General features: G+C 33.9%; 2 long non-coding RNA genes across 3 annotated transcripts; both read right to left on the bottom strand.

Moving 5' to 3' along the window:
• Nucleotides 1–1,573: 1,573 nt before the first annotated feature.
• On the bottom strand, nt 1,574–13,418 carry LOC128672515 (uncharacterized). 2 transcript variants are annotated; one of them, XR_010369991.1, is made up of 5 exons: nt 13,255–13,418; nt 6,311–6,392; nt 1,952–5,203; nt 1,803–1,864; nt 1,574–1,715 (listed from the first exon to the last, which is right to left on the bottom strand). It is a non-coding gene; the product is annotated as an uncharacterized LOC128672515 (long non-coding RNA). The 2 variants fall into 2 exon arrangements; XR_010369992.1 differs by lacking the exon at nt 13,255–13,418 and adding an exon at nt 13,114–13,179.
• A 3,415-nt stretch (nt 13,419–16,833) lies between these two features.
• On the bottom strand, nt 16,834–18,358 carry LOC128672389 (uncharacterized). The gene is made up of 2 exons (XR_008404954.2): nt 17,845–18,358; nt 16,834–17,181 (listed from the first exon to the last, which is right to left on the bottom strand). It is a non-coding gene; the product is annotated as an uncharacterized LOC128672389 (long non-coding RNA).
• Between the last annotated feature and the right edge of the window lie 442 nt (nt 18,359–18,800).

Genomic DNA, 18,800 nt, shown 5'->3' with positions numbered 1-18,800 from the left:
CATTAGTAAATTACTTTTAAAGCCTAGGTCAGTCGCACGCGACGTCAATTCCCAGCCAATTTACGTAAATGCGTTACTATCTACGACATCAAATATCTTGAATACAAGTAATTCTTAATAAGTACCTAATATCTACATAATTATAATCCAATTAAACCGGTTACAGTAATATGTTCATACGAATTAGATAGGATATCTGCAGATTCCTGTCAAGCTGGTCCTATTAGTGTATTAGTAAGTAAACAGCATTTACGACGATTTAGTAAATTGTATCTACAACTACGCGATTTTTAACTAGACTTTTTTATGTTTGTTTCCGAATCATACCCTTTTCTTTTGGGTCAGTCTTATTTGTAGTATAAAATGTAATAGGTCCTCGTTTCTCTTGATTACGATAACAACTGATGATTGATGTATGTTTTTTTTTTAAATTCTATACATATATTTCCACTTCGAAATTAAGGGGATGACTTCTTTGACTCTTCATTCTGACTGTCATGTACGAGAGTCCAACACCACCTTCGGTCACGTTCGCGCTGGCATGTGAAAAATCATTGTCTATGGTTGCTATTCCCTGTAAAAATCAAAGTTTTATCTCAATTTATATCAATTTGCAGAAACCGTGTAGGTACGTAACATTTGACTCACTGTTATAATTAATAATAAACACAATGTATTTATAAACTGTGATATCATACCACAATGTGTGAACAAAATATTTATATGTTTTATAAATAAATGCAAAAATGAGTTGAGACAAAGTTGATAATTCAATAAAATAACTTCCTACTCAGTTATATCACGCAGAAGAATTTGTTTATTTAATACGAGCTAATATTTTTGATTGTTTGGTCGTTTTTCATTTGACAGTACAAATTTTAAAAACTGTTATCTGCTATTGCAACCAATTTTGAATTGCAAAATGAAAACGCGATCACTGAACGAGCTAATAAAATTTTGCACACAGGTAGAAAAAGCGTATAATAGTGAATTGGATACTTTTTAATCTGAAGTTCCTTCGGGAATTTCTGAGTACAGTTAGTTTCATACAAGTAGGTATCCTCACTAGTGGACTAGCAGAAATAATCTTAGAATCTTCTAGAAATTATTTGAGGTAAAAAGTAGATTTAAAAATTCTAGAATTTGTGGGTATGTTTCTCGGTTATTGGTTATTTTATGAGAATATAATTTTGCACATTTCATCATAAAATAAGAATCATTTAATTATTTATCAATTCAATATAATAAGAACAACACAGGGATTTACAAATTCTAGAAATTTGTTTTCTTCGGGTTACAAAATAGAATAAAAAATATTTATATTTTAAGGCGCAGAATTACTTCTAAATTATTTATCTATATTACCTCTAATTTAAAAATAAACTAAAACTCACCTTAATTATTCGTTTCTCCGGATCTGTATACGTGAGGGTTTTTATCCTTTTCTTGAAGGGTATCGCGAAATCTTTCACCCTTTGGTGAAATACCATTTTTTTATGCACTGTGTCCCCAACAATCATATCGTAGGTCAAAGTCACACTCAAACACAAAGAAAACACTAAAAACAGCAATTGCATATTATCCAATTTCGCACATTATGCTACTTGGTTCGTCGAGTCGCAAGCGCAGAATGATAACCTTTCCGGCTACGTCCGTCGCGTTGTCTTGTAATCACCAGTCGTTGACATGGAGCAATATACACGCTGAACTGTGGCCTGTCAAAATTTAAATGATCACTTATTGCGGTCACTCTGAATATACATTAATAATCACTTTTGCGGATTTTGTGAAACTTTACTTACAATGGTTTACCACTTCATCAAATTATTTATTCAGATATCTGAATCTGAATCAATTGAGATATCTGAAAAAAAATAAAGTTTTGGGACAAATATTTATTAAATCGACATGTCAAATAATCTAAATAGAAATATATTTTTTTCAACTGTACATTTTAATTTATAATACTTACTAGTAGTTGATATTATGCATTTTACGTAATTTATTAGGCCCGGGGAAAGTTGATAATAGATTATGGCATTTCGTGATGACACTTTTTATTTATATGTATAGTATATAGATATACCGAAGGAAATAATAATTGAAAGGAACCAGTACTAAACAGCGTATTAAATTGAATTGAGCTCATTTACACCGACAGACAGACAACCTAACATAAACGTCACTACGTCCAACCGTTACTGGTATTCAAATGATGTTTAGGAGTTGCGATCACTATCAGCATGTTTGTTTACAGTTTAGACAATGGCCGGCAATTAACAATTGTCCTTGTTATTACTATTTTCATTTGTAGGGCTTTGTATTTGTCAGAAAGAATGTAAATAAAAATGATGGAAGGAAGGAAGACATAACAATCACGTGACTGGCCATCACAAAAGAAGTCGGAAATGGCGTTCTAAATTCAAATGTTCTCCCGCTCCTTCTTTAATTCGTAGATTTAAAATATTCAATCGCTCCCTTCAATAAATAATTACAAATTATTGATTTCTTATTTTCAATTATATTACTTAGGTAGGTATACGAGTCATATTTTTGTTCAACCACAACAATGCGATTAAAAATTACTAGCTCAAGGAAAACTTGATCGTGTCCATAATTATGGCTGCAATACCAATTCGGGCTCAACAAAGAATCTCTTTAAGTCTTCATCCTCATTAGCCTGCCGTCATTCTGTTGTCATCCGCATTGTTTGTCGGCGTCCGTATTCTGAGACAGCATGATTAATCCTCACGTCACTCACAAATTCACACTTTCTTCGCAAACAATCGGACGGTTGCAATTTTTGAACAAGAAACTTTCATAAAATTGTGTGTAATTAACGGTGTTCTCTTCTCGGTTTAGTTTGAATTGCCATCGCACCCATGCAGTTCGAAGATTTGTTTTATTTATTTGACGACCTCGGTGGCGCAGTGGTAAAGTGCTTGCCCCTGAACCGAGAGGTCCCGGGTTCGATCCCCGGTCATGATGGAAAATGATCTTTTTCGTATTGGTCCGGGTCTTGGATGTTTTTCTATATATGTATTTGTTATAAAATATAGTATCGTTGAGTTAGTATACCGTAACACAAGTTTCGAACTTATTTTGGGGTTAGCTCAATCTGTGTGATTTGTCCTAATATTTATTTATTTAATATTTATTATTTATATATTTAAACTTTGTTGCACAAAATAAATGTTGTAAAATTAAAATATGTGGAGTAAATGCTAAAAGCGTTATTTAACAGTCAACCCGGATCATATGTATGATTGCTTTGTGGGTGCATAGTTAATGGTATTTTTTCTTAGTAACTTTCAAACCAATCATAGGATTGCATGTACGATGTCATTGTCAATTAAGTCAGCGTTTGGTGAGTTTTAAAACTATTTAAAAAATTAACGATTGAAAATGTATTGAGGATAGGTAAAATATTGTTATAAGATCCATTTTTCTATTGAAAGTATATAAATAAGTAGTAGGTGTACCTGTGTACTTATTTGTAAGTTTCATTTTTACACTGTTATATTATTACATTAATCCTACTAATATCATAAATGCAAAAGTTTGTGAGGAAGTATATGTGTATGTATGATTGTCACTCTTTTCCACAAAATCTAATGGACGGATTGTTATGAAATTTGGTAGGTACACGCATTGAATATAACCATACATACAACACACAAAACTTCTACTTTGTTACATTTTGCCTAAAAAGCATATAGGTATACTATTCATAGTATATACGAGACTTTAGCTTTGGACTTTGTACATGACTTATTTAAAGGATAATGAGGTGTGACATAACGCGTTCAGTAATGAGGACTAAACCTATTAACTTCTAATCACATAAAACTGATGACTAGAGACTTCTGAGTGAGCCATGTCATGTCACGATCCTATAACCTGAGATAAGTAGATGTAAATAAAGTTAGATATGCCTTATATATATTATATATATATCCTTCATTATATATATAACCATTTTTACTCCATTTACCTTTATCTACCTCTATTTCATACGGACCCTGTGGGCTCCGACGCTCAACGGCTGGGAAAAACACCGGGAAAATGTTGGATGAGAGAAAACCATTTATTTCAACTCACTTTCAACTATAACAATGTTGAATTCAAACAAAATCTGATTCCAACTAAATTGCTTTTAAAATTGGAATTCTCGCAAAACGGAAACAATTGGTCAACTCGAACAAGTTCTATCGAGTTTTGAATCACAACAGGAGGACAACAAAAGATTTGGAGTCGTAAGCCGGGATTTTCTTGCAGTCAGACTGCTGATTCTTCTAGGATAACTTTTGGCAATAATAATATCCTTTTCAAGCTCTTTTATATATCGTTATTTGTATAAGTATTTCTATATAAATCAGATACATTCTTCAAAATGTTGTGTGTTGTCGTGAAAACAAAAGTACTTACTTACTAGTAAGAACTTTTATTTCCACAACATGAGATATAATTATTCTCAACTTAAATATTTCATAATGTCTTTTGGTTAATTGTGCCTTTGCCCTTTGCTCAAGGACAGCATTAGCTATAGGGGACAAAATATAAATTAAACAATAAAATGTATGCTTTTAGTATCACTTTAACTTGCTAAAAACTACAATTTAGCTAGACATTTTCCAGAACTAGAACAGAGCGTTTTCCAAGGCAGTGAAAATAAAATAAACAGTCGGCGACACAGATAGTGTTTGGGAAATCCGGGGTAAAATCACAAAATCCCTCTGTAAATATAGGGGGTGAATAAACGTACGTTTGTCGCAATCTTTTTGCAGTGATGTATTCCGTTCGGTCGGTATCGGACTTAGCGAGTAAAATGTTGTTCCGTTTTATTTTAAAGTTAACAAGAAATCTATTTTAAATTTAGAATACGTATCTACCATTGTTATTATTGTTTCGAAATAGTTACAACTTTTTATTACGCATTTATTATTTTTCATTTTTCACATTGGCAATCTCTGTATTGTACCAACTGAGCTACCGAATCTAGGGCAGTAGTGACATTGACGAATTAACTCATCTATATCGTCTTAAAAACTGGTGGAGTACTAAGGCCTGCCGGCGCCTGTGTTGGTTATTGAAGCTGGTGGCCATGCTACCCTCTACAGGGAGTACAAGGTATGATGGACAGCGCTGGTACTGGGTGTAGGAGCCGGCGCCGGCTTAGGAGCCGCTTTGTCTTGTTTCCTTTCTGAAATGATATGATTGTTGAAAACTAAAACTATAAAAATATCTTACACACGTTCATTCATAACATGCTACTATCAAACATAATTTTTAATTTCAATTCTGCAGGTAGGTACCATCGGCATACCCTTCGGAACCTAACGACTAAATCTAATATTCTTCAGTCAATAGTCAATTCAAAAATTTACACAAATGTTCACGCTGTACGCAATTATTTATATTCACAGGTACATCACTAATTAGTGATAACATGATAGTATAAAATAAAATAGATAGGCGTCTTCTCCTAAATATTCTTGCACCACTCCTGAATATTGAAATGTAACAAGAGGCCTGTAACGACCACCCTCGAATCACTTCCCTAACAAATGTAATTGGGAGAAAGTCGGGAAGAACAATTTCGGCAAACGCTCGAGACGTCACGAATAATTCATTGATTTCTGTTGACCGTAGATTTTCTCTTGTTGGTGAATTTATTATTATAATATTGGTACCTATACCTTGACAGAGGTACCTACCTTGTAATGCCTACAATTATAATATACGTACGTACCTATACATTTTTGTTTTATTTGCATTTTTAATATTTTTAAAATAATTGGGAACTTTATTAAAAATGTATTTTATTTGAAAAGATTGAATAGGTACCAAATTATTAAATTGTCTTGGTTAAATTAGCAGGAAAAATATCTAAATTAGGTATCCATTAGGTTATTGCAAACATGCTCTCACTTAGCCATCTGTACTAAGAGTCATTTGTAATTACCTAGGGACGTCATGATAACGACCTCGAATTAGGAAGTAAGCATACTGACTCTCGTCAATGAGTTTGACGTTAAATTGACAAAATAGGCACCTTCCATTATATAATGGCACACGTTTCTATGTGCCAAGCTTCTTCTCCATGTAATCCAATCGATTGAAGTCATTTATAACTTAATAGAAAAATAAAGTAATTTAGTTAAGGGTATGCCATATTCACTTCAAGTTTTTATCATTTGTAATGAATGAATCAACAATTTCGTTGTTCTTATTCATTCATATTCAGTCTACCGTGCGTCTGTGGGTTCGCTAATAGAATCCGAGCATGGGATCGACTAATGATATTCACCTCCTCGGAAAATCGTTTCTTTCAGCCATACAGCTTGCATTTACCGAATATTAGAGCTCGCACCCATTCTTCTTTCAATAACCTGTAAACATTAGAAAACATAAAATATTAAATGTATATTTATTTTATTTTATGCATGTATAAAGTAAAGGTTTGTCGTAGTTTTGGCTTTGCAAACTAACACTATCACTACGCATAGTAAAAAATAAAGTTGTCCTCTGTTTCTTCGCTTTCCTCTTTTAAACATACAGATTGTATAATACTTCCAGTAACAACGGATTTCCATGCAGTTTTAAATGTTATTTAGACAATTTATTCTCGGTTTAGACATAAATAAATAACAGCGTGCGAAGCCGAATCTGGACGTTAGCTATTAATAAAAGAAACATTGTTTTTTTTTCTGACGTAAAACGAAAATTTTTGTACAAGAAACAAAAAAACGATATAAAACGTTTAATAAGTTAAGTAATTATTTTTAAGGTAGTTCAAAAGCATAAAAAGGGATTCTGTATAAAAATGGTAGCTGACAACAAAGTGGGTGCGGGGCTGAAAATTATAGCAATCCGCTGAGGGTGTTGCCTTGGCAACCAGACGGAGGCTCATGTGGGCTCCAAAACTTTAAATTGTATTACGAGTAAGAACGCAAATATATCCAAATCCCTCCGAAGACTCTATCAATCTCTCATACACGAAATTGATTTTTTTTCTCAGAATCCGAAGAAAGTAGTGAAATAAGTTATGGTTTAGCAAAGGGACTGACCAATACGTTTGATCGCTCAGAAGATTTTTCTATGTAAGCGTGACTTTAATAACTGGAGCATACCTTAAGGAAAATATGATTTGTGCATTGGGACTGAGCCGTGGAGTTTTCATGTAGACATCAATTTTTCACAAAAGGTTTTCCCTTTCCCAAGCGATTTACTTTTAATATTTTTAATTTTCTGCCACGAAATTTTTACTATCAATGTTTGTACTAATTATGTAACCGTTTCTCTCAATATATATATATATATATATATATATATATATATATATATATATATATATATATATATATATATATATATATATATATATATATATCTATATATCACGACCGTCACTTCAGACGGTTTTCAGCATGCAACAGTTACAATTACATAGTATCATTCCTAACGGTGTAGACAGAGCCAAGCGTTGCGAAATTCAATGGTACCGTTTAACAGTATGGCGGATAGATTTCTAGTCTTTCGCGTCTATGAAAAAATCTCCAAAGTGATTTAACCAATTTCGTTTGTTGACTTTTACAATCGACGCAGGAGGAGAAGTATGTGGATTATCTATAGATAAATAAGTTATAACTTTTTTTCACTCCAAAACAGATTTAAGATAGTTTTTCCCTGTTTACTTCCAAAATATGTAAAGGTCGGATCAGTAAAATATAAAATCTTTAATATCATAAAAATAACGTATAATTCGATTTATTCAGAGCGACCCTTTTTAATCCTGCAAAATGGAATTACCGAGCCCGAAAATTCGATATAAGATGACAAGGGGGGTCGAAGTGCCTTCAGACGTCTTGGGAGATGAGTGCCTGACTTGAACGAATGAGAGAATTGATAAGGTAACTGTAATACTTGAATTAATTAATTCTAATTCAACATTAATTAATTCCAATAAGCTTGAGAAAAATTGAACTTGAGAATGCAAAAATTTAACCATAAAAACGTAAAAACACTATTTCACGTTATTGTACTTGATATATACAAGCTGGAAAAGGATAAATTCGGGAGAACACGCGTGTTCACTCACCTGACATAAAACCAGACTGGATATTCTCAAGTACCCTCAAATACCGTATATGACATGCCTTTCCCCCGAGATGGCTCGTGATAGTCCTTCTATGGTGAGAACATAATGGTCCTTTGTTTTCTTAATTACAACACTAATACTAAATACTAACACTTATCACTAAATACTAACTTATATATTTTTAATCTTTTAGTTATTGTTTATTTTAATTACTGTCACTATCACTGTCTTTAACTACAAATGACTGCTGGGAAACTTCTTGTTCTTCCTCCTTACCAATTTCATCCTTTTCAGTATTGCATGCAATCTTCTTGTTAATTGATTGAGGAGGTGATTCTGATAAAGCTCTTTTGTTTCCTTTTGTCCTACACACTTCTGGAGTTCGTTGTATCTCTATGTCCTGTGGTCCTGTCACTCCAATAATATCAGCCCATTTAGATGGTGATGGTAATAACACATCGTCTTCGTCATCCTCATCAACTGTTTCTTGTGTTTTATTTCTTTGTTGAAGCATTTTACGTTCCAACTCTTCCTTTCCCCCTCCAAAGTTATGTATCTGATTGATATGTCTTTTTAAAAGTTTTCCATTCCATTTTACCAGATATCTACAAACTCCTATCTTTTTGTCAACTACTCCTTTTAGCCATCGGGGTTCTCCCGTATAATTCTTTATGTAGACTGTTTGTCCTATTTCAAAATTTCTCACTTTTGTGTTTTCATTATCTTCTAATTCTTTTAATTGTGGGTTATCTTTAGATGAAAGCGGATTCAGGTAGTCAAATTTAGTACGGAAACGTCTGTTATTTAATAATTCAGCGGGTGTTTTTTCATTAATGCTGTTTGGTGTTGTGCGTAAACCATATAATATTTTGGGAAGTCTTATTTGCCATGGTACATTCGATAGTTTCCGCAACTTATTTTTTATGGTCTGTACTGTTCGTTCTGCTTGTCCGTTTGATGCAGGATGATATGGCGCTACTAATATATGTCTTATGCCGTTGGTTTTACAATAATTTTGGAATTCTTCTGAGGTAAAGCTTCTACCATTATCACTAACAATTGTGTCAGGTAATCCTTGTGCAGCAAATATTTCTCTCAGTATTTTTATTAGTGTTGAACTGCTCATATCTACAACTATCTTTACTTCCGGCCATTTAGAAAAGGAATCTATTAATATAAGAAAAGTTTTCCCTTGAAAAGGTCCGACATAATCTATATGCAATCTAGACCAAGGTTTGTTTGGTCTTATCCAATGATGTGTAACTTTCGTTGGCATACTTCTATTTTCTGCACATATGTGGCATTGTCTAATCATATCTTCGATTTGTTTATCAATAGCTGGCCACCAGAAGTAACTTCTAGCCATTGCCTTCGTGATAACAATTCCATCATGTGTAGTATGTAATTCTTCTAATACTTTAGCCCACATCTTTTCTGGTAACACCACTCTATTACCCCACAAAATGCAATTCCTAAATGTTGAAAACTCTTCTCTTTTTTGCCAATATACTTTAAACTCGTTTTCAGTTTTGTTAGGCCATCCATTCTTAATCCAATATAAAATTTTACACAACTTTGTATCTTTCAATGTTAGTCTAGCTACTTCTTCAGCTGAAAACTCTAATTCTAGTGGTGTTTCTTCTATAAGTAGTACTCCTGAAAATTCTTCTTCTACCTTTTCCGTATTTGGTGAAGGCAATCTACTTAAAGCATCGGCATTCCCTAAGTTTGTTCCTTTTACATATTCTAATGTATAATCATAAGAACTTAATAAAAGAGCCCATCGTAACATTCTGGGTGAAATAATATTCGGTATTGGGCGTTTTGGATCAAATAATCCCAACAACGGCTTATGATCAGTTTTTATAGTGACCTTCCTGCCACTCACAAATTGGTGGAATTTTTTCAATCCAAAAACAATCGCCGCTGCCTCTTTATCTACTTGAGCATAATTTCGTTCATGAGTATTCATAGTCTTGGATGCAAACATGATAGGTCTAATACTACCATCTTCCATTACATGTTCTAATACAGCCCCAAGTCCATATTGAGATGCATCACATGACAATATAATTTTTTTCTTTAAATCATAATGGACCAATGTGTCGCTGCTTGTTAACATCTTCTGTAATTTATTGAAGGCCGTTTGATGTATTGGCTTCCATTGCCATTTTGTATTTTTATTCAGCAATTTATATAATGGTTCCGCTATTGTAGCTTTGTATGGTAAAAACCGATCATAGAAATTTAAAAGACCCAGAAATGCCTGTAATTCTTTTATATTCCCAGGTGCAGGAAACTCCTTGATCTCATTGATTTTATGTTCACATGGGTGAATACCAATCTCATCAATAACAAACCCTAAAAAATGTATTGTAGTTGCTGCAAACTTACATTTATTTTTGTTTACTCTTAACCCTGCTTCTTGCAGTTGTTTTAGTACAGCATTTAGTCTGGCATTGTGTTCTTTTATGTCAGTTCCGCTCACTACTATATCGTCCAACAGTACAGCTACTCCAGGAATATTAGCCAACAAAGATGACATTAACCGTTGAAAAATACCTGGACATGCTTTGACACCAAATGGCAATCTTTTTACCTTATATAGCCCTTTTGGCGTATTGAGTGTCAGTAAAAGAGATGTAGGTTCATCTACAGTCACCTGTGTGTACGCTCTTTCTAAATCAATTTTTGAGAATATCACCCCTCCTTGTAACTGTGTAAAAGCTTCATCCAAAGTTGGCAGAGGGTATGTATCGGTATCAGTTACCATATTAACTGTTGACCTATAATCACCGCATAGTCGTACACTTCCATTTGGTTTTAAAACTGGCACAATTGGTGTTGCCCATTCTGCATGTGCAACTGGTTCTAAAACATGCTCACTAACTAGTCTGTCAATTTCATTAAAAACTCTTTCTCTTATAGCAAATGGAATAGATCTACATTTAAGAAATTTTGGGGTCGCTCCTTCTTTTAGTGTTATGCTTACGACAGGTCCCTTATATTTGCCTAAGCCTTCTTCAAAGACTCCCTTGTACTTTCCAAGAACATTAGAGCTGTCTATTGTGTCTATTTTTATATTATTTATTCCTAGTAATTGGATATTCAAATCATCAAACCAATTCCTACCAATTAAACTTGGGCCCTGTCCTTTAGCTACGATCAGAGGCAAGTTCTTAGTACTACCTTTGTAACGTACCTCTACCATCACTTTGCCTAAAATATGTAAGGCACTGTCAGTCCATGTTTTTAATGCAAGATCATTTTTTTTTATTTCCGGTAATTTTCCTTTCCATATGAGTCTGGCTGTCGGTTCACTTATTAATGTAAAGGCGCATCCTGAATCAATTTCCATTTCCAGTTCAAAATTATTTATAAACATTGTTATTAAAAAAGCAGGTACTCTTTTTTGTCTAATATTGTTGATAGAGGCTTCATATAGACCATTGCAGTCTGACTTCAACACACTACCCTTCTCTTTATTTTTGCTCAAACAAACTACCTCAATGTGACCTGTTTTCCCACAAAAATTACATTTCGTCCACCTAAATCTGCACTCCCCTTTATGTAGTTTACCACAACGGAAACATTCAGGTTTACTTTGAGGTTTGTTAAATTTTAATTCATTTTTTTTATACGATATCTTATTGACTTCCATCGGTTCCTCTAAAGTTATGTTAGCCTTGCTCATTCCCGGAACAACTATTAAACTAGCATCACTATTAGCAGATTCATGAGACAATGCCATATCACATGCTGATTTGAATGTTAACTTAGTTTGTTGTAACATCTTTCTTTGAACCTCTTTGTCACGTATCCCACATACTAATCGGTCACGTAAGGTGCGTTCAATATCTGTAAAGTTACAGTGGATGGACAATTTTCTCAAATTAGCAATATAATCACGAACTTTCTCCCCCTCTTCTTGACTACGACTGTGAAATTTAAAAGATTCCACAATTTCATTAAGTGGAGGGTGGAAATGACCGTCTAAATAGGTCTTTATAGTAGAAAAAGTAACCTCACTTATTTTCTTTGGAGCTATCAATGAAGAAATTAAATCAAATAAGTCAGGACCACATACCGCTAGTAGATTCGCCTTCTTCTTTGTATCCTCGGTAACTTCATTTGCTTCTAAACAAAATGCAAACCTTGTTATGTAGTTTTCCCAACAGCCATGTGCTACATCAAATTCACTGAATTTAATCACCATTTTTTTACACTTTGATTTCAAATTATATTTGTTTGTGATTTTTACACTTTTTTTTTTTTTTTTTACACCTTTTCACTATGTTTACTCGTCGCCACTGATATATACAAGCTGGAAAAGGATAAATTCGGGAGAACACGCGTGTTCACTCACCTGACATAAAACCAGACTGGATATTCTCAAGTACCCTCAAATACCGTATATGACAGTACTGAAACCAAAGTTTAAGTCCTACATTGTCTTAAAAATACAACTTCTCGTTATATACGACGTCGTGCAAATTTATAAATACAGGAATATTTAGGATAGGCCAATAAAAAGCTAACTTAAGAAATCAAGATCTATGTGCCTGAGCTGTGGTACAATCATAAGATTTATCAGCGATCACTGAAACAAATTCTAACTACCCTCCAAAAATACGCCTTCTATATAAGACGTTTCCTCATGTCGGTGTCGGATGCTATATAAACAAGACCATTACTATCACAACTATGGCTCGTATTTCGTGATAATGACGTCACGTAAGATTTTGTAGAAAAACAAGGGAAAAGACGAGATATTCTGATGAGAAAGTTGTTTTTTGAGAAAATTTAAGGACTGTTGTGTTGTGGATCTATGTTGCTGATATACATTTTTCATGTGTTCTTAACAAATGCAAAGATATTCAACATTGTATTAAATTAATGTAATGTATGAATGCACACGTAATTGTTATACAAAAATACTGATTGAAATATCAAAATGTATAAGTACCTATGTGGTTCTAACAATTGATTGTTTAAGTAGGTAATTAACTTACACAATTATGTTATTGTTTTATATAAATGTTATGTCAAAATCAATCAGAAATAGACCTTCACACTCGCTTTGTCACGTCACATGTGCAATGAATTTATATATAACTAGTAATTTTTCATATCATTTAAGATTCTTGACCTACCTACGTATGCATTATACATCGACGAACACAGTCATCCAAATCCTTGAAAACAGAATCGATTCTAGGCTAATCGAGCCGTCATTCGGCTTCGGCTACCGAGCAATTAGTGCTTACCCCACCCGGATATCCAGCTATCGATTCGTATGCGGCTATTATCCGTGTGTTATATCCATCTATACTTAGGGTTGCCTCCAATATGATATTTATATTATTATTATTATTTTATATTTGGCTCAGCAAAAAGTGTTACAATAAGTAAACTAGTGATACATATTAATTATTGTAACACCAGCAACGCTAACCACAAATTACTACAAAGTTTTCCTAATTAGTTAAATGACGATGATATTTTGAATTATAGTGTCTAATTACTGTTGTTTTAGGCTTTTCGTTTCAAAATGAGTGTAGGAATATTAGGGTCCATCTCAAGATGCTTAGAGTACTAATAATTGAGGCCTGTGTAATGATGATGATGCGGATTATTCCCAAGGCGGGTTGACTTCAGGCAGGTGGACTGTTATAACGTTATAACATCACAGCCAAATCATTAAAATTTTAAAGTTTGGTTTTTGCGCTGTTACTGGGCTTCGCAGCGTCGCAGTCTCAAATGAGAACAGAGAATAACAGGCAATGATGAATTCGGAATGATTGGTAGAAGTGTTAAAGTTTTAAGTATAATCTAAAATTAGGTATATGTAGATTCCATTTGGAACAATTTAAACGTTTCTTTTGGCATTTCATCAGCATGGCTTTATGTGAAATGTTAGTAGTTAACGTACATGCACTTTTTCACATACAAATATAATTTTTAAGTTATAATTTCTGAATAAATACTTTCCCTTTTTTAGATTTTCCAATAAACATCTATAATAGGACATACGTGCAGTACGATGGATCGTACTGGACTTATGTCCTCATTAACTATTCAAATTTGAAAAGTCGGGTAGCATCTGTTGTATATCAAAATCAATCCTCGTTCTTGATCGCCACGTAAAATTCCCAGCCCTGCCAGGTACGAGCCAGCTGACGGATAAATGCAGCCCTCACACAATTACTGAGCCCCTGTCTTTGTTTCGCAACGTGCTTATATTATGCTTTGCATAAAACATTCAGTAAGAGCCAGTATTTCCGATTAGTTATGATTAAATCATACCAATGACACAACTGCCATTTGAATGTGTTAGTGGTTATAATTTCAGTGACACTTCAAGCTGTGTATTAACTGTTAGTAAAGTTCAATAACTTTAAAATTATTGGTTTTATTTTTGTTTGTTCATGATTATTTAATACAATTTAGAATTTGACACTAATGACAAATAACTGACTTAGTATAATGAGAGCCTAAGTCATAATTATATATTTAGCTTAATTACCACTTCTAAAATACAGCCTCATAATTTTTTGCCTGAAAGCATACACTGTTTTCCACAGTCGTGTAAAAATATCAGATATCGATCGGACCAGATTGATGGCCGGATATCTGGCTGGTCACTGGCTAATTGCCAGCCACTGGCGACAGTGGACGATGACAAATGACATGGATATCACTGGCTGACTGCTGACGCAGCTTGCTACTGCGCGTCAATCTTGTTCGAATTTCGAATGGGATTTTGTTTCAGCGATTATTTTATTTCTTCCGAAAGATATGCCAGTACAGGGTGTTGATTTTGTTAACGTTAACTGAATATCACACATCTCAAATAGTAGCTCTTATTTTTTTGAAATCGCATATAGTACTACATACTAGACTGGTGGTTTTCTATATCTTCTTGCTTTGTTACTAAAATACTATAACATTGTTAAGATAAATGCAATTCTCATTTCAGTCTGTGGTTAATCTTCATAATAAATTAATGCCATAAATACAGTTACAAGTTTGTAGCGAAGTTTACGTGGCGCATTTATTGATTATTTGCAAAGAAACTTACTGAAACGAAATTGAAATTAATTATAATGTGCAATATTTTATCCCAAAATTTCTAATATCGCGATATATAGTCGATATTTGTTTTCAGTACAGTATTACCAGCAATGTTCCTTAAGACATTGTTACTTAGGCAAGGCCTGTTTAGCGAGGAGCAAAGATAACTACTGAATTGTATTACCCGAAGTTTGGAAGTAGCTCCTCGGAAACAACGCTTCATAATAGTTACTGGCGAAGAGACACTGGGACTGTGGGGCAAGTTAGGAGTTTATAGCTTATTGTGATATTTATAATGAGATCGGTTGGGAATACAGAACAATTTAAAACATCATTTAGTTTCTTTTATCGGTAATAACCTGGCAATAGGCAAACTGTCTCTGCCTTATCCAAGGCAGACATTTTTCCACGCCATTTTCCATTTGTTAGTTATTAGTCTGCAATGTCAGGAGCTCTTATAGATACGAAAGTCACATCAAGAATATGTTCGATGGAAGACTGTATTAATATACATAATACTATGTAAAAGAACTGAACTGAACTTCTGTAGCCAAATGGTCATGCCGGTGCAGTAGAAACTAGATGTCCCGGGTTCGATCCCCGGAACAAGATGAATTATGATATTTTTCTGATTGACCTGGATCCTGGATGTCTATTTATATATGTATATGTTAAATTATTAGTATTGTTGAGTGAGTGACTCATAACAGAATTATATATATATATATATATATATATATATATATATATATATATATATATATATAATATCTTTTGCTTCCCAGGTCTCCTAGGAAAGAGTTCCGCACCACACTTCGCTCGTGTAGCCACACTATAGTGGCTAAAGGATATATGTTTTAAAATAAAATACTTAATTCAAAATCCATGGTACTATGACTTGGGCCTCCCAGAAGCTGCGATCCAGCACTAGCCGGGCTGAGGCGCGCCGCTAAAAGCATGTTGTCTCCTTCAATTCCGCGCCACTGTCACAACCCACTCCGCCAGCTCCCGCTGATATAATTTGCCCTTTCTCGTGAAATATAAGAAGGCTATAGTGACGCAAGGTGATAAGGGAATGGAATATTTCATGCGTCTGGGTATAGCGGCGGGAATTCTATTTGTTTTGATTTTCACTGGCGTTGTGTACGTACTTTGTTTGTAAATGCATGAGCTTGTTTTGATATCGGAGATTGGATGTCTATTCCTAATGGTAACTAAAACATGCTCAAAGTTACAATAATTTTCCAAGGTTTATAATGAAGTTCATTGTTCATTAATTAAGGTAAAGGGTTTTACTACGTACAAAATTTACAACATAAATTATTATTATTACGAGCCACTGCTGGGCAAAGGCCTCCCTCCATTCTTTCCCTTTTGTCTAGTTTTTCGTTGAATATTTCGAGGTTTTAAGATATTTATCCAAAGCGTCGCGTCGTCTTAGTGGATGAGACCAGCTCAAACCCACTTCAACATAGCGGCCTTCAGAGCAACATCTGCCATTAGTTCAGGAGCACAGTTTGGTGTTACAAATTTTGTCCATCAATTTGACACGCAAGACGCACATACATACAACATAAAATATGTACATTTTTTTACAATTTTTGGACTAAATTAATCTAAATATTCCAAGTCAAGCGATAAGATTTAAAACAGAAATATAAATAAATAAGATAAATATATTAGGACAAATCATACAGATTGAGCTAGCTCCACAGTAAGTTCGAGACTTGTGTTATGGATACTAACTCAACGATACTATATTTCCATAGAGTATTTAAATTTAAATTAGACAATGCTGATATGACCACCACAGCTAGATTAGGGCAATGGTCATTTATCTTCAAATTAAACAATGATGAATGTAGCTAAGAATATATTCCTATATCATAGTCCAGTCCCCTCCCCCGTTCGCTTTCCAGCCGTATATTGACGTACGAGTAGCCGATACCTCCAGCAGTGATTTTTGCCGTCGCCTTCGAATGCAGATTGTCGTAGATCAGTATTGTCTGAAAAGACAAAAATTATTTGTGGAATGACTTACATTTATCACAATCTAATTTAATGTTAATGTGCCAAAAATGCTATTTTTTATAAAAATAGGTTGTCTTTATTTCTCTAACATACAAACAATTTAATCAAACACGTAAACAAGCATGTAAATCCATATAATAGTATGTCTAGATGGTGAAAGAATACTTATAGTTATGCTATAACCATACCTAATTATTAAAATTAAAATATCAGTAGTACCTAAATGTTTTGCAAAATTATTTATTTGATTGCATTAAATTAAAGTCACAACCAAATCTTACCAAACACAAATTGATTAAACACGCCATACTTTAACATAACGACCAGTGAGCATGAATTATCAATAGCTACTTGGAGCGGTTGCCCAACATCCCACCAAGCTTCTGAATTATTGAGAACCTCACTTTGAGCCGGAGGAATTGACAAGGGTACTTGGCCGTAAATGTCAAATTAGGCTCAAGACAATGCAGTTTTGACGTGTGGATTTGTCATGTATTGGCATTACAAGTCTTTGAATATCTTATAAAATAGTTCCTAAATCCAAAATCTATATCCGTTTTTGGTATTTTCTATAGCTATTGTTTAGTAGTACTGTATAATTTATAAATTGATATTTTTATATCATCTGTAACACTTACGTTGATAATCTTTTGCTCTTCATTATTATAGAATACGTCCTTGCTTCTCTTTATAAACGGGTAGGCACTGTACTCTGCTACGGTGTGGTGAATTATTTGTTTGTTATTTGGATCGCCCAAAATTAAATGGTCACAATTCACTAAACAGACACTGGCTAGTAGAAAACAGGAAATTATTTTGGAATTCATAATTTAAAAAGAGAATGCTTAAAACGTCGACAAATCAGAGTGTCCGTCATGAACAGATTGTATAAACTGACAGTGTCAATTGCTTTCGTTACATTGAGACCACTCAGGAGAGACGCGATGAGTCATGCAGGAAAAAGGAAAGAACAAATTTGTTCGCATACATTGTAAGTGAATAATAAACCATCTTCGCCACTGGGAAAATGTCTGTAGCCCTCACAGAGTGGCGGAACGAGGCACGAAGCGATACGGTGCCCTGTGTGACTCTCTCTCTCTCATGTTTTCGATTCCATTCCTTGTTGCACGAGTAGCTCAGCTAGAAGAGGACGCCGAGTAAGAGTGGATGGAAAAACGCAAAACAGGCCATTTCGTCTAAACGTCAGCAATATGAAGATTACAGTCAACGTCAAAGTTGACGAGTGCCACTCAGTCTAAATTAGGGATTGACGAAATTATACAAGAAGTGAGCCGTAAATCTAGAAAACTAATCCTTATTCATCTTGGACTGAGACAAAAGAACAAAAAAGAAACGAGAAATTAACAAGCCAAACATTTAAGTAAGCGACATGACTCTATAAAACAACAACAATAAAAAAATTAACATTAACAGAACGTAAGAACAAAATTAACAAAGAAATAACGAGAAATAATGATTTTTTGTTCAAGGTTTGTTTACCTTTTGTCTCAGTCCAAGATGAATAGGGAGTAGTAGTCAATAATACGAAACAAATATGTTATGTCCAATTTATTTAAAGCGTAGTTTATAAAAT

This window comes from Plodia interpunctella, chromosome 9, assembly GCF_027563975.2.
Source record: "Plodia interpunctella isolate USDA-ARS_2022_Savannah chromosome 9, ilPloInte3.2, whole genome shotgun sequence".
In the NCBI taxonomy this organism is placed as follows: Eukaryota; Metazoa; Arthropoda; class Insecta; order Lepidoptera; family Pyralidae; genus Plodia; species Plodia interpunctella.
Note: the sequence above shows the minus strand (reverse complement) of the source record. Positions and strands in the feature narration are given on the sequence as shown.